Here is a 13,814-nt window from a genome sequence, read left to right as displayed (position 1 = left end):
CAAACATTATTTTTAATTGACTAATATCATTCACTTCTTAATAAGAATCTTTTACAAAATTAATAAGCTTATCGTAATTTTAATCATGACCTCATGACCGACTGTGTTTAGTAACAGATGTTAAAACACGGCTCTGTTATTGATTTATAGATTGTTCGTTTATTTTGTAATGATTAGATAAGCTGTTGAACGCCATATGCGAGCATGTGCTCTTTAGTGGATGTGATGAATGTCGTAAAAAGAACAATATATAATAACCTATTAACCAATTGCTCAGCGTCAGAAACCTTTTTTCACTTATGTTGTGGTTAGAAGCAACTGGCAATTGCAAATGCAAACCGCAACTAAAAGTTACTTTGTAAAATGATACAACATGGAATGAGTATTTTAATACTGGGAGACAAATGTATTGCTATGTTGTTTGCCAATTGCGTTGTTTTAATATAAGCATTTAGATGTAAAACTGCTTCAGTTCTCCCTCCTTTTTTTTATTATTGGCTAGCTAAAATGCCCGTTCCTCGCACGAAATGAATAGATTTATGGAAAATATTTGAAATATATATTTGAACCTTCTCCTCCTCCCCCTTCGAAAGTATATTTAAATCGAAATGAAATACAGTGGAACCTGGATAATTCGAACCTCAAGAGACCAGTAGAAAAATTCGAATTATAAAAAAAATCGAATTAGAAAAGTTTTTGTAAATGGTTGAAATAAATAATCAAACTTCAGGTTTTAACGTAAAGACCATTATTGGAGCTAATAATAAGAGTTTTAAGTACCATACACTCATTGTAAAAGTAGAAAAACAATACAGTACAGTAAAATACTGTACTGTAATACGTACGTACATATACTAGCACTGTATTATGCATGAACATTGAAAAAATCATAAAAACAGAAAATAATATTACTGTATTAATAGACAAATAACTGTCATGAGACAAAAAATCAACATTTTTCAAAAAATGATGAGATCTTTGCTTGTTTCCTAGAATTTACCTGCTGGGAGAGGAGTGGAGGGGTGGATGCGATAACCTTTAAGCTGAGTGGTCTGCGGGCGGGGCGGAAAGCCTGCTATAGTACGTATCTTCATCCGTTTCTTGGAAAATCCGACCCGATGACTTGACCTCCTTTTACATTTACACGGCAAAAACTTCGAATTATCCATATTATAATTCGAATTAACCATGATTTTTTAAAGCATTGTTTGTACATAAAATTCTAGGAACCAAGAGAAAAATTTGAAATAAAGAAGTTTCCGAATTACAGAAGTTCGAATTATCCAGGTTCCACTGTAATAAAATTCCAGCTTGACTGGAGTGTTAAATATGAACAAGTTTCATTTCAAACTGTACAGCCGTTATTCGGCATGAAAAACTTAAATTTGTTTCCCTCTCTTAACACACGGATTCCAATCAAAGTGTTATGATAAAAGAACCCGTATCGACCTAGGTCCTAACTATTTCAGATTCATTTTTAACGGCTCATAGGTTTCTTTCTTTTTTGCATGCTACTAATACAAAACGAAAAATCAAAATATTATAGAAATTACCCCCTTAGTAGTAAGATTTTACCCTGAGACATATCCAATTATTTTTAATGAAAAATGTATATACCGAGTTTATTCCCTCCTGAAATCCTCTTTAAAGGGGCTTCTGAGATTATCTATACTAGGGGCGCACCCACAAGGAGGTCCACCGCTTTGTACGTCCCCTAGCTTTCTAAATCGATTTACGTTTGTACACTTTCTTAATAAACCTATATTTGTATAACGGAGAATAATTGGTGTAGCATAACGATTTTGATCTGTACTCTTTCTTTTCTTATACAAGCAATCTAGTGCTATTATTTTCCTAAGAATATAGATGACCGTACTTAACAATTACTTATAGTCTTTTTGGGTGTAGAATGACATTGGTTCCATACTACATTGACGAAATATCTTATAGTATTGGGCCCCTCATAACAAATGTTTCTGCATGCACGCCTTATCTGTACTCCTTCCTCACTCAGAAGACCCACTTTGATTAAAATACCATTACAAAAACACCTTAGATAGTTACTAACTGTGTTCCACAAATACAACCAATCAGCTTTACATATAAATCGATTGTTGAACATCCCTTTACAATACTGAGCCTATATGGAACATAGACTTACAACTGGGGGCGCGGTGGCTCAGTGATAGAGCGTTCACCTCCGGTGCTTGGGGACCCTGGTTCGATCCCAGCTCGCGCCGTGTGGACTTTGTGGTGGACGAACACCGTGCTCGTGGGTTTTCTCGGGGTTCTCCCGTTTCCTCCCACTTTCTTCATTCCACCATTTCACTCATCTCTCATCATCACCGTCTCCTTTAGCCTAACCGGCATAACCGTGGGACGTAAAACTTAAAGATTTCATTTCATTTCACTTCATAGACTTACAACTGAACTACATATACTCCCTCCAGGAATCGAAGTGGATCTCCTCTAGAGGAGAGAATGCAAACCATTTAACAGTGAGGCTCAAGAGCAGCCGGTAGGTTCTTGGGTATTCTAAGTTGTGTCTATCATGCAGTTTCCTGCAGATATGTACATGCCAGAGTTCAAACTAAAGATTAAATCTAGACATATTAGTTTCTGAAAAAATAGTCTGAAACCGATATATCAAATTTAATCTCTGTATAATTTTCCGATATTCAGACCTATTTATTTAACTAACTTGTACGAATGGCTCTAAAACATTTTCCGTTCGTGACGATTCCTATTTAGTGAATTTCGTAGTCTTCCTCTCAAGAAAAATGTTTTCCTGAAATTTCAAAGGAAATATAATTTGCCTTTTACCTATCTGTTCATGTTCGTTCCTTTTTGAGTGGATTTTAATAATCTTTCAGAGAATTTATTCAAGTTTCAATGACTTTTTCCCGACTATTTATGCATATTAAGTAGTGTTATTGGAATTGTAAATAATTTAAATTCTAACCCAGGTCTGACAAGGTTCGCTTTATTTGCATATAACCATGACCGAAAGTTATGATTTTCTGTCAAATTGCCCAAGCTGACAAGTTTCCTCTTTGAGAAAACCCAGTATGTTTGAAGGAAAAGTCACACAGTTATATTTTTTCCTTTAACATAATAACATGCAGCATTATTTAATAATATTCAGATATTTGAAATCGCAAATTAAAAGTTACTTTTAAAAAATTCTCAATTTAAAGAACTGGATACAACAAATAAGAATTATATGCAATTCAATCAACAGGAAATCAATACAGTAATAAGAACTGTTAATTTTCTATCATATATATATATACACAATACTTTTTCGATTATATAGTGCATCTTCTCTCTGTTAAAAATAGTAAAAATAATTTCAAAAATACTTTTCGGCTTTGTCTAAGTTTTTGTTGTTTTTGTATCCAATTCAGATAGATTTGATTTGATTTTGAGTTGATCGTCCTTATCAGCAGCAAGTGTACATGAAACATGAACCTACAGCTCAATGTGAAATCCTAACTACATGCGCTCCTGCCGGGAATAGAACCCGGGTCTCCCACACTAAACGGGAACACTAATTGTTTAGCCACGAGGAAGCTATCCGATTGAGATAGAGGCAACAGTTCTTTACATCTGGTCACAGTTATAAGCAGTTATTCCCAACCGGTGGGTCACATAGTTCTATAGAGTGCATCCTTATTTATTTATTTATTTATTTTGCTCAGAAATGAGAAAAATGCAGGTTCAAAACAAAATAAGTATTTTTTTACTAATCTTTGGGACAAAATGTCTCATTATTTTCAAAAGTGTTTTCATTTGTGAGTTCACGGGAAATTTTTTCAGGTTCCCATTTATGAGATTTCCTCGTTTCTTTAAAATGAGAATGAAATAGTGCATGATTTGCAAGATGTCATAGGTGATTAAAAAGTAAGAGTAACAATCTTACAGAAATAATATTACTATGTTTACTAGAGTGTAATATTGCTAGGGCTTAATTACTATACACGAAACGAGATAAAGGATTTCAGCTGTAGCAGAGTGAGATTGGATATAAGTACATGTACAGTGATGCGTCTGTGTTGGCGTATGGGTACATCATACCATCACGAGAGTCGAGGAAGTCAACAGCGTGTGAGAATAAATATAGAATTCATCAGATAAGATTCATGGAAGTCATCAGCTGTTTTATATTAAGATTAATATTATGATGTAAGTTCATGTAATTTATTGGTGGAACACTATTGTAGTAATTGAACCAAGTTTACAGCAAGAGCATAAGTAAAGAATAAATGGATCAATTACTGTAAATACTCTTTTTGTTATGTAGCAATAAATAGAATGGGGAGGCATATCAATGTTTTACACCCTTACCCGTTCGTTATAAGGCGCAAAATAGCTTATGTATGGAAAGAAAATACACAAAGTCATCTGTGTAGTTAGAAACAGCGTTGAAAAAAGTGTGATTTTCAATATGGAATTGTAATGCAGAGGTACTTTGTACTGATCACCTAGCATAGATTGCCGCCTCCTTTTTTCTTCACCAGTAATTGTTTTAATGTCATACGGCGCAGGTTATTTGTGGCATTTAGTCAGTGTGCGAGAGGGGCGTCAGGAGGGCAGGAGGGGGTAATTGCGCCCCCAAGAGTTTGAGGAATACATATACTTTAATAGATTGTGTACTAATATGCTAGTACAAAACGTGAAATTCTTATGTAAGTGGTGCTCTTGCCCCCCTCAAGCAAAGTGTGAAATGACGCCCCGTGCGAATTGAATACTTCGTGCTACGGATCTATACAGAAATTCATGAAATATATACTTCTTTCTGAATTCACTTTCTGTACCTTCAGGAATCACTTTTGAGATGTTCACTCACATTCTCTTGTGCAGATTCACTTTAAGAGATCTTTATCGAAACACCAACCAACAACCAACCTGTACTAGGTGGCCACTAAGAGGCACGAATGCTACCTAACCGAGCCAGGGCACGAGTTCAACAGGGTGCCACGCGGTAGCATGGAGGTGCGTCCGTATGGAGCAGGCGCGTCAATGATGGTGGGTATGCTCGTAAACAAGGATTCAGGAAATCCACTGTTTTCAAGATACAAAAATATGTTTCTGTTATAGTCATTTGCTCGTTATGTTCGTCGCATGTCAAGTTGTCCTTCATTAATCTTCCACTACTTACCTTATGGGCGAATACGTGCATACCAGGTTAGACTTTCATTGATATATTGTCACGTAAATACGCATCTCACAGGCAAGAGCACACCATATTTTGATTATTTACACACTAGTCCATAAAAATATTATTACAAATTTCTTCTGTAAATTTTACAAATATGTAGATTCGTATAATCAATCAGCACCGAATATTTTTCCCAGAGAGAGGGATGAATTTCACCCATATATGAGAGAATTTGAAAAGTTATCCTGCCAGGATAAAAAAGTTTCTTATCAAGGGGCGATACATTTTTCTAATAAGGGTAAATCCCTCGCATCCCCCCCCCCGTCGATTCGAACATTGCATATAGTTCTGTACTCATTTGTTCTTAATTTAACGTAGGGGCTCTCCCGTTTCTCGGGGTTCTCCCATTTCTTCCCACTTTCTTCATTCCACTATCTCATTCATTCACATCATTATCGTCTCCTTTAGCCTACCGGACACAATTGTGGGACGTAAAACTCAAAGATTTCAGTTTTTTAAAAATTTGACACTCCAAGATTGTGCTCCAAGGCTAAGGGAGACAGTGATTAAGGTTGATAATAATGGTGAAATGAACATATGGACGTACGTTCCTTGGCAGTTTTTACATGAATACGAATTTGTTTTCTATCTGAATAGCATTGTGCCCTTCGCAGTGGAATTTCAACATATTTATGAGCAGCAGAAACTGCCGCATGCCGCTGACGTAATGAAGAAGGTGGAAGGTAAGGGGTGAGTCCTGGGTCTCCGGACCCTTCCCGAAATAGCTATTTTTATGTAAGTTTTATATAATTATAGGGCTAATTTTACAAATGTTAATAGGGGCAATTTTTCCCTCGTATTGAACCTGGATCCTCTCTGAAATAAATTCCTGCGTACGTCCCTTGTTGGAGGAAACTGGAGAGTCCTGGAAAAGCCCAAGCACACGGTGTTCTCTCTTGTAGGCAACTTGTTTATGGCAGATAAGTAGGCATATTGGACAACGCTGACTCAGTAGTAGAACTCTCCTCCGATGCACAGGATCCTTGGTTTAATTCTACATTAAATCCCGCCGTGATGATGTTTGATGTGCAACACAACACACTCTCCAATACGTTGACAAGTGCATTGAGATGGATAGGGGAGGCTTTTTGAACACCTCTTGTAGGATGGATCAGTCATCTGTCATACTATCCTCCACAGCACCTACACAGCATTTTGGTAAGTAATATTCACACTTGTCTTCATAATCATTCATGGATGTGTGTAGTCTTCAACCAGCTCCAGTTCCGTAACGATCGAAAATCAGACATGCTGATAGGACTTTTTCGGTTTATTTTCACATCTAGAAGTCTACCATATATATTCATTTATCCCATTTCACCTAAATATAATCTTTTTAAATAATAATATATGGTAGTACTCATGACTTTCGGGGACAACTGCAAGTAGAGGGACAAAAAAACATTCAACGCTAGAAACATAAGTTAACTTACATGGTTATTTGGCCAATTTACATTGGAATTATTAACAATCAACAACAACTACAATAATAATAGGAAAGGCAATTTAAGGAGTGAAGCCAAAAATTATATTTGAAGGTACTATGTCAGCATTTGCCTAGTGAAGAGTTGATCAGAAAGGCAAGCACATTCAAACTTGAACCTCTGGAGTGCGAAGCAGGACACTAGCCTATGCTTGCTTTGGTATGTTATAGTAATAAAGAAAACTCTACAAGTTAGAACACTATCCTATTCTTGTTTTGGATATATCGTATGTTATACTAGTAAAAAGAAAAGAAAATTCTGAAAGTTGGTGTATATGTATGTACACATATTCAATCTACTAGACTAATTTCAATTAAAGATCCACCAATGTCTTTACCGGAATCTCATGAGTTCAGTAAACTACCAATCATCACGCTTATATCTTGGACAGCTAATCAATAACGTAAATCATTATAGTGGCTTACATATCAGAACTCAGGACATACTATTACTATAACTAGAGACGTGAAATTTAGATGTAATACTTATTTTCTTACGGAATCAAGAGATAAGAAAGTTTTTTTTATTGGAAATATATATTTAAAAGGGAGAGGAGTGTAAAGCGGATGTTTAATTATTTGTCAAGCAAAGATTATCTGACTAGCCCTTGAACCTACGCTGATTAAACTCGGTATATATCCTTCATTAAAATAAGCTAACGAAAGTTTTAGGGTTTCCGAGAATTCCGTTCTCAAAATGGATCAATTTTTAGAGTATTGATATTTCCGAATCCATATTCATAAAATGACCAATTTCAAGATGAGTTGTGAAATTAAGTATATAAACTTTTCATTAAAAATAACCAAAAACATATTTCAGCACTTTTTTTTTTTAAAAAAAAAGAAAGAACCGCTCTTAAAAGGAAAGAAAGGGAAAGTATATGCAATATTTTAATTCTCTATAACATATTCATAAAGTTCTTAATGTAAGGATTCACTTGAGTTGGAGGTGTGACATCTAGTATGTAAAACTTTCACTGATATTAATGAATACATGTTCCAGCGTTTTCAAAAATTCTTCTTCTAAAAGAGAAAGGGGATATATCTCTGTAATATTCTAATTTATGATTTTATATTTGTAAAATATTCAGTGTGAGATTTGCTTATATTGGAGGGTTCAATAAATATATATGAATATAGGGATCCAGGATTCAGTATTTCAACTCTTCATTTAATATTAGCGAACATGCACTTCAGCGTTTTTTATTTTGAATTCCATTCGTAAGAGAGAGAAGTGGAGATAATTTCTATAATATATTATTGTTTCAAAGAAGTCCTCGACCATTTACTGTAAAAAGGGACTTTGAACTAAAAAAAAGTAAATATTGGAATACTTATTATAATGTAAGAAGAAATTCCACTTCAAAAGATAGGCAGAGAAAATCAAAGTCTTCTGTTTTTATTGTTATGTCTTTTGAAACACTGAACATATAGTCACGAAATTAGTATGCTCTATATTTTTCATACACAATATGATGATTTTCAAAACTAAGGAAAGACTTATAAGGGATGGTCTGAAAAAAAATCATTTTGGGGATGAGTTTTGAGTTTCATCAAACAGGTTTTGAGCTCTTTCCACCTCAGGAAAAACTGATTTATCTTAGTCTCAACTGTAATCAATGCATCAGGTGTGAGAAGACAATTTAGCTTGGTCTTGACTTCGTGAAAAGTTATTCGGGGACGATGGTGTGAGAATTTAGTACCTAAGTAAGCCTAGTAAAATAATATTCCCAATAACAGGCATTTTTAAAACCAGAAAAACCTTGTATATACACCGGGGCGTACTTCTCAAATATTTTCCATAAGCTTTATTCTCTCCATTCCAAAAAGGTGCTTATTCTAGTTATACAACATAGTGATAATAATAATAATAATAATAATAATAATAATAATAATAATAATAATAATAATAATAATAATAATAATAATAATAATAATAATAATAATAATAATAATAATAATATCGCGCCTCTGCAAAAATCACTGCAAGGGAAACCTAGCTCAGGGAACGCGAGGGTCCACAGGTAATGAATAGTGGAACGGGCTCCGGTGGAGGTCAGCTGCGACTATCAATCAAACATCCCCCAAGCAGAACGGCAGTGAAGATCAGGACATGCTGAACCCTGAAGTAAGGATGATGGTCAACAAATAGCTCAATACCCGTACTCCGCTGTGACGTGGCAAGGAAGTACCTCATTTTCAGTAAGTATTATCCCTTCCTGCCTTGTAAGGTTATGGTGAAGGAACGCCAAAGGTTAAGTGATAACTTGCCCATGACAGTCATAAACCAAAACCCATGAAAATGGAGATAAAAAAGAGTAAAATAAACCTAAGGAAAATGTTACTGCCTGGGGAGCGCCAGAGCACGTCTGGAGCCGATGCTGGACGTAACAGCATACGAGGCATCCATGACAGGATGTTGAAACAGCGAACAGGTGTCGGGATACCCAAACAAACTACAGCTGAGCAGATAAGTAGCACTCAACACGAACAGCTACCCTTGTTGGAAGAGTTTTGAACCAAGCAACAACCAAAATAAGGAAACTGGGAAAGCGATTGAAATGGTCAAGTGCAATAAACGAAGAATAAATGCGTATATACTACATACCAACGAAATTCGAAAAAGTTAAGATAGGATACAGGCAACAAGTTGGAATGCAATTCAGAAACAAAGTATCCAGAAACTGATGAGAGAATAGGAGATCAGATACGAACAATAAAAGTAAACAACCTAATACCAATAACCAAACTACAGAGCATCTAAAGTAGAAGCAGCAAAAAAGACAGTTACGGAAACAAAGAAAGAAAATGAAATGGACAGAGACGTTACAATGAATTCAGAAAATATAAGTAGTACAGAGGGTACAAATAACGGGTACAATTTAAAGGCAAAAGAAATTAGTAACTTAGCAAATGTCAAAAACATGGATAATAAGGAACACAATCAATTTCTAACAGAATAATTAAAGCGTAAAAGCATAATTCTGGGAAATAGACCCAGATAAAAGACCACCAATGCAGAAACCAAGACTATCAGTAAAACTAAGACAATTAACACAGGAAATGAGTAAAATATTGTCAGTGGAAGCGAAAAAGCAGAATCTTTTAACGAAATCCACGCAATAATTTACTGTGCAGCCTTAGCAATAACAAGAATAATAAAGAGGAAAAACAAGAGAAAAGAACTCAAAGGAAATAGCTATGTGAAGAAAGGCTTAATAGAAACATAGTGGTAATAAGAAGAGATTTAGGCAGAGTGAGCCAACCTTAGTGGGGTAAAAGAGGAAAACAATTAATGGAACACATGCAGAAAATACTCAACAAGCAAACACACAAGACAAGCAGAAGACAATAAACACATAGCAGAGTACGAAGACACTGAAATAACTAAAAAAATATAAGAAAAGTTTAACAAGAAGAAAGGATAATAGACTGTTCATACAGAACGAGAAGTTTTACAAGGGACTGACAGAAAAGTAAAAACACTGAGGAAATAGAACAACCACAAAAAGAAACAATATAAAACTACTTGAAATAACCTTGGGAAATAGAACATACATATAATATATAAGCAAAATGGATAGAGGAAATCAGCAAACTGAAAACAAGAAAACCAAATGGAAACCATGAAGTAACACACCGAGGAGTTAAGTAATAAGAAAATTGCACGACTGGAAGGCGTCAGGAAATGATAGAATCCATTATTATTCGTATAAAAAATTCGATATTTTATAGACAATTGCACACTACATCAGAACCTTCTTAGAAATCCCAGCAAAAACACCGAAATTTCTCACGAGAGGAAGAACATACCTAATCCAGACGAAAAAAGACACTCTGCCACAGGCACGTAGCCAAGGGGGGGCGTCCGGGGGGTCCGGACCCCCCCCTTCGAGACCAGAAATGAAAAAAATTAAGGAAGGATAAAACAAAATGAAATGACAAAAAGAAGGATCAGCGTTAAAAATTAAAAAAGAAAACTACAGGAAGCTTATGCTTACTCTATCTTACGAGGATATTTGTATTACTTGCAATATGGTGGCGAGGTAAGCAAGGTATTCTGGAAGAGTCAGGGAATTTGAAATTTCAAGAAAAGTTATGGAATTCTCAGAATTCCTGCTACTAGTCAGGGAGATTTCAAGCTTTCGAAAGCATAAGTGCCGTTGTGTAACAGCGTGGACATTTTTAATCATAACTTTCCGTCATCGCATCCTTGCAATATCAAACATGTTATTTCAAGGACAATTTTCTATTGCTCCTTTAACCTGTCATTTGGAACTGACAGTAGGTGACGGAATAATAAAAACAAAAAATTATGTTGAAAGAAAGTTTTGTTAGCATTTGATTCAACAGAGAAAGGAACTCATATATTGTAAAACTAGTTGAATATACACATGCTTCGCACAGGGGCTATATTTAGAAGTCAACGCCTGTGGGAGTATCACCATTGATCTCAGCGATCGCGAAAAGTATGGATTTGATACTAATATCAGCCATTTTGGGCTATTTTTTACATGTCTCGGTATCCACCTCCCGCTGACTCCCGGCCCGCATACTTGCAAGTCATCGCTAATGGAAGTGTCACCATTGATTTCAGCGACCCCGAAAACTATGGATTTGATACTAATATCGGTCATTTTGGATTACTTTTATATGTCTTGGTATCTCACCCCCCCTACGGTGACCCCCGGTCCGGAGCCGAATAGCGTGAATTTGGAAGTTAATGCGATTGGAGTTTCACCATTGATTTCAGCGATCGCGAAAATATGAATTCGACTCTAATAGCTCAAGTGGTAGAGCATTGGCTTCGCATTCGGAGGTCATGGCTTCGAATCCCACTGCCTACCATACTTACTGCGGTTTTCCAGGGTTTTCCTCAGTCCTACCAGGCAAATACCGGGATGGTGCCTACTAAACAGGCCCTGGCCGATACCTTCCCAAATCCTTTCCATTGTGAATGTTGTTGGATATGCAATGTAAAATGCCTTCTGAGATGTATCTGGTGATTGTTAAATAAATAAATAAATATCGGTCATTTTCTACTACTTTTACATGTCCCGGTAAACGCCCCGCTGAGACCTCCCTGGTTCGAATTTCGACAAAAATGTTTAACTCTGGTCTGGAGCCTGGACCAAGGTATTCGTTACTAAAATTTGGTAACTCTCGGTCAATTTGTCTGGTTCCCAAGCCGGTTCCGGTAAACGCCCCCCTGATACCCCACTGTTTTAAAATTAAAAAAGACGCTTCGTCTTGATCTGGGGCCTGGGCCAAGGTACCCCTGACCAAAATTTGGTAACTCTCGGTCCACTCGTCTGGTCCCCAGGCCGCACACAGACAGACAGACAAAGAAACACACAAACAGACTCTTTATTTTATTTATATTAGAAGATAGTTTACGAGACAGTATTCAGTATGTACTTTTTATAATAATTGAGGTCATAACGAAAGGAAAATTGTTATATTTGAATAAACAGGAGGACGTAAATATTGCAAAATCTTTTTCAATACTTTTTTTAATTATTTTGCTCGAAATTTCTTCATAGTTTGTTATTAAAATACTTGCCACATATCATCAGTTTATTGTCCTAACAATCCAATATATGTTTATAGTAAAGTAGTTTAGATTGATCGAGCTCCTGGGCCTTCAGAATTTCATGTCACCCCCCCCCCTTCCCGTTACCAAATCCTGGCTAAACGAACCAATATATGTTCCACTAAAATAGTTTAGAGTGATCGAGCCTCTTTTGTGATGACCACAATATTTAATGTCACGGACCCCTTCCCTTCGCGAAATCCTGGCTACGTGCCTGTCTGCCAAACAACTACAGACAAATAATGATGAAAACATCATATATAGAATAATGACAGCGTGTGTTGCGAACATAAGAAAATTTTGCGAAGAGGACAATATAATAGCAGAACAGCAGAAAGATTTGCAGAAAATACTCACAAGCATGTAAAGAACAATAGGTCTGTTAATAATAGACGTACTAATAACAAACCCAGCTTATGAAGAAAAAAGTAACATATATATAGACTATCAGAAATCATGTGACTCAATACCGCATTCTTTGATCTTGCACTGTTTAAAAATCTATGGAGTAAACGAGAAATTGATACACTTCGTACAAAACAACATGAGCAGATGGAATTCGACTCTATATTTGAAAGAAAATCAGACATAATTAGCGATATAAAATATACGAATTAGGAGAGGAACTTTCCAAGAAGCCAGGGTAAGCTCACTGCTGTTCTACTTAGGGCTCAACCCACCATCAGAATTACTGGACAACAGGAAATATGGATTCAACATAAAGCTGAACGAACAGGACCTTAAATAAAGCATTTAATGTATATGAATGGTATCAAACTATACGTAAGCACGGAAAACTAAGTGAGGAATCTAATGAAGGTGATCGAAATGTTCCCAACAGACGTAAGAATGGATTTGGAACAAAAAATTCAAAACAATGCATGTTAACGAAGGAAAACAAATACGCAAAGAATATACTCGTAAATTAGCCACAGAAGTGATAATAGAAGCCCCGAAGCAGAAATAATTATACAAATATTTAGTCCAGAATTATAGGACAAAAAAAGATAAAAGAAGAAAGCTACGAACAGAGACGGAAAGATGTGTACGAAACAAACCTCAACAGTAAAACGTAACTAAAACTATTAATATATTTATAGTACCGGCTATAACATACTCATTTGGAGTAATAAAATGGACAGAAAGTGAACTAAGAGATTTTGAAAGGAAAATCAGAACAATATTGACAGAGAACAGAATATTACATCCAAGAGCTGCTAAAGAAAGACTGTCATTACCAAGAAACGAAAGAGGATGAGAACTAATCAACATCCGTAATCTACATTACAGAGAAGTTTGAATGTTAAGGAATTGTTTTTACTGAAAATAAGAAAATGCAGAACTACATAGAGGAATGGTAGTAGGGGACTACAAATATACACCACTTCACCTAAGTCAGATGGAGGAATCGAAAGTAATACCATCTTTACAAACAAAAGATGAAATAAGGAAACAATGGAGAGAAAGACACATATCATAGGCGATTCCCAGAACAAATCAATCGGAATATACAGGTA

Source organism: Thermobia domestica, chromosome 1 (assembly GCF_964235325.1).
Source record: "Thermobia domestica chromosome 1, izTheDome1.hap1.1, whole genome shotgun sequence".
Taxonomy (NCBI): Eukaryota; Metazoa; Arthropoda; class Insecta; order Zygentoma; family Lepismatidae; genus Thermobia; species Thermobia domestica.
Note: the sequence above shows the minus strand (reverse complement) of the source record.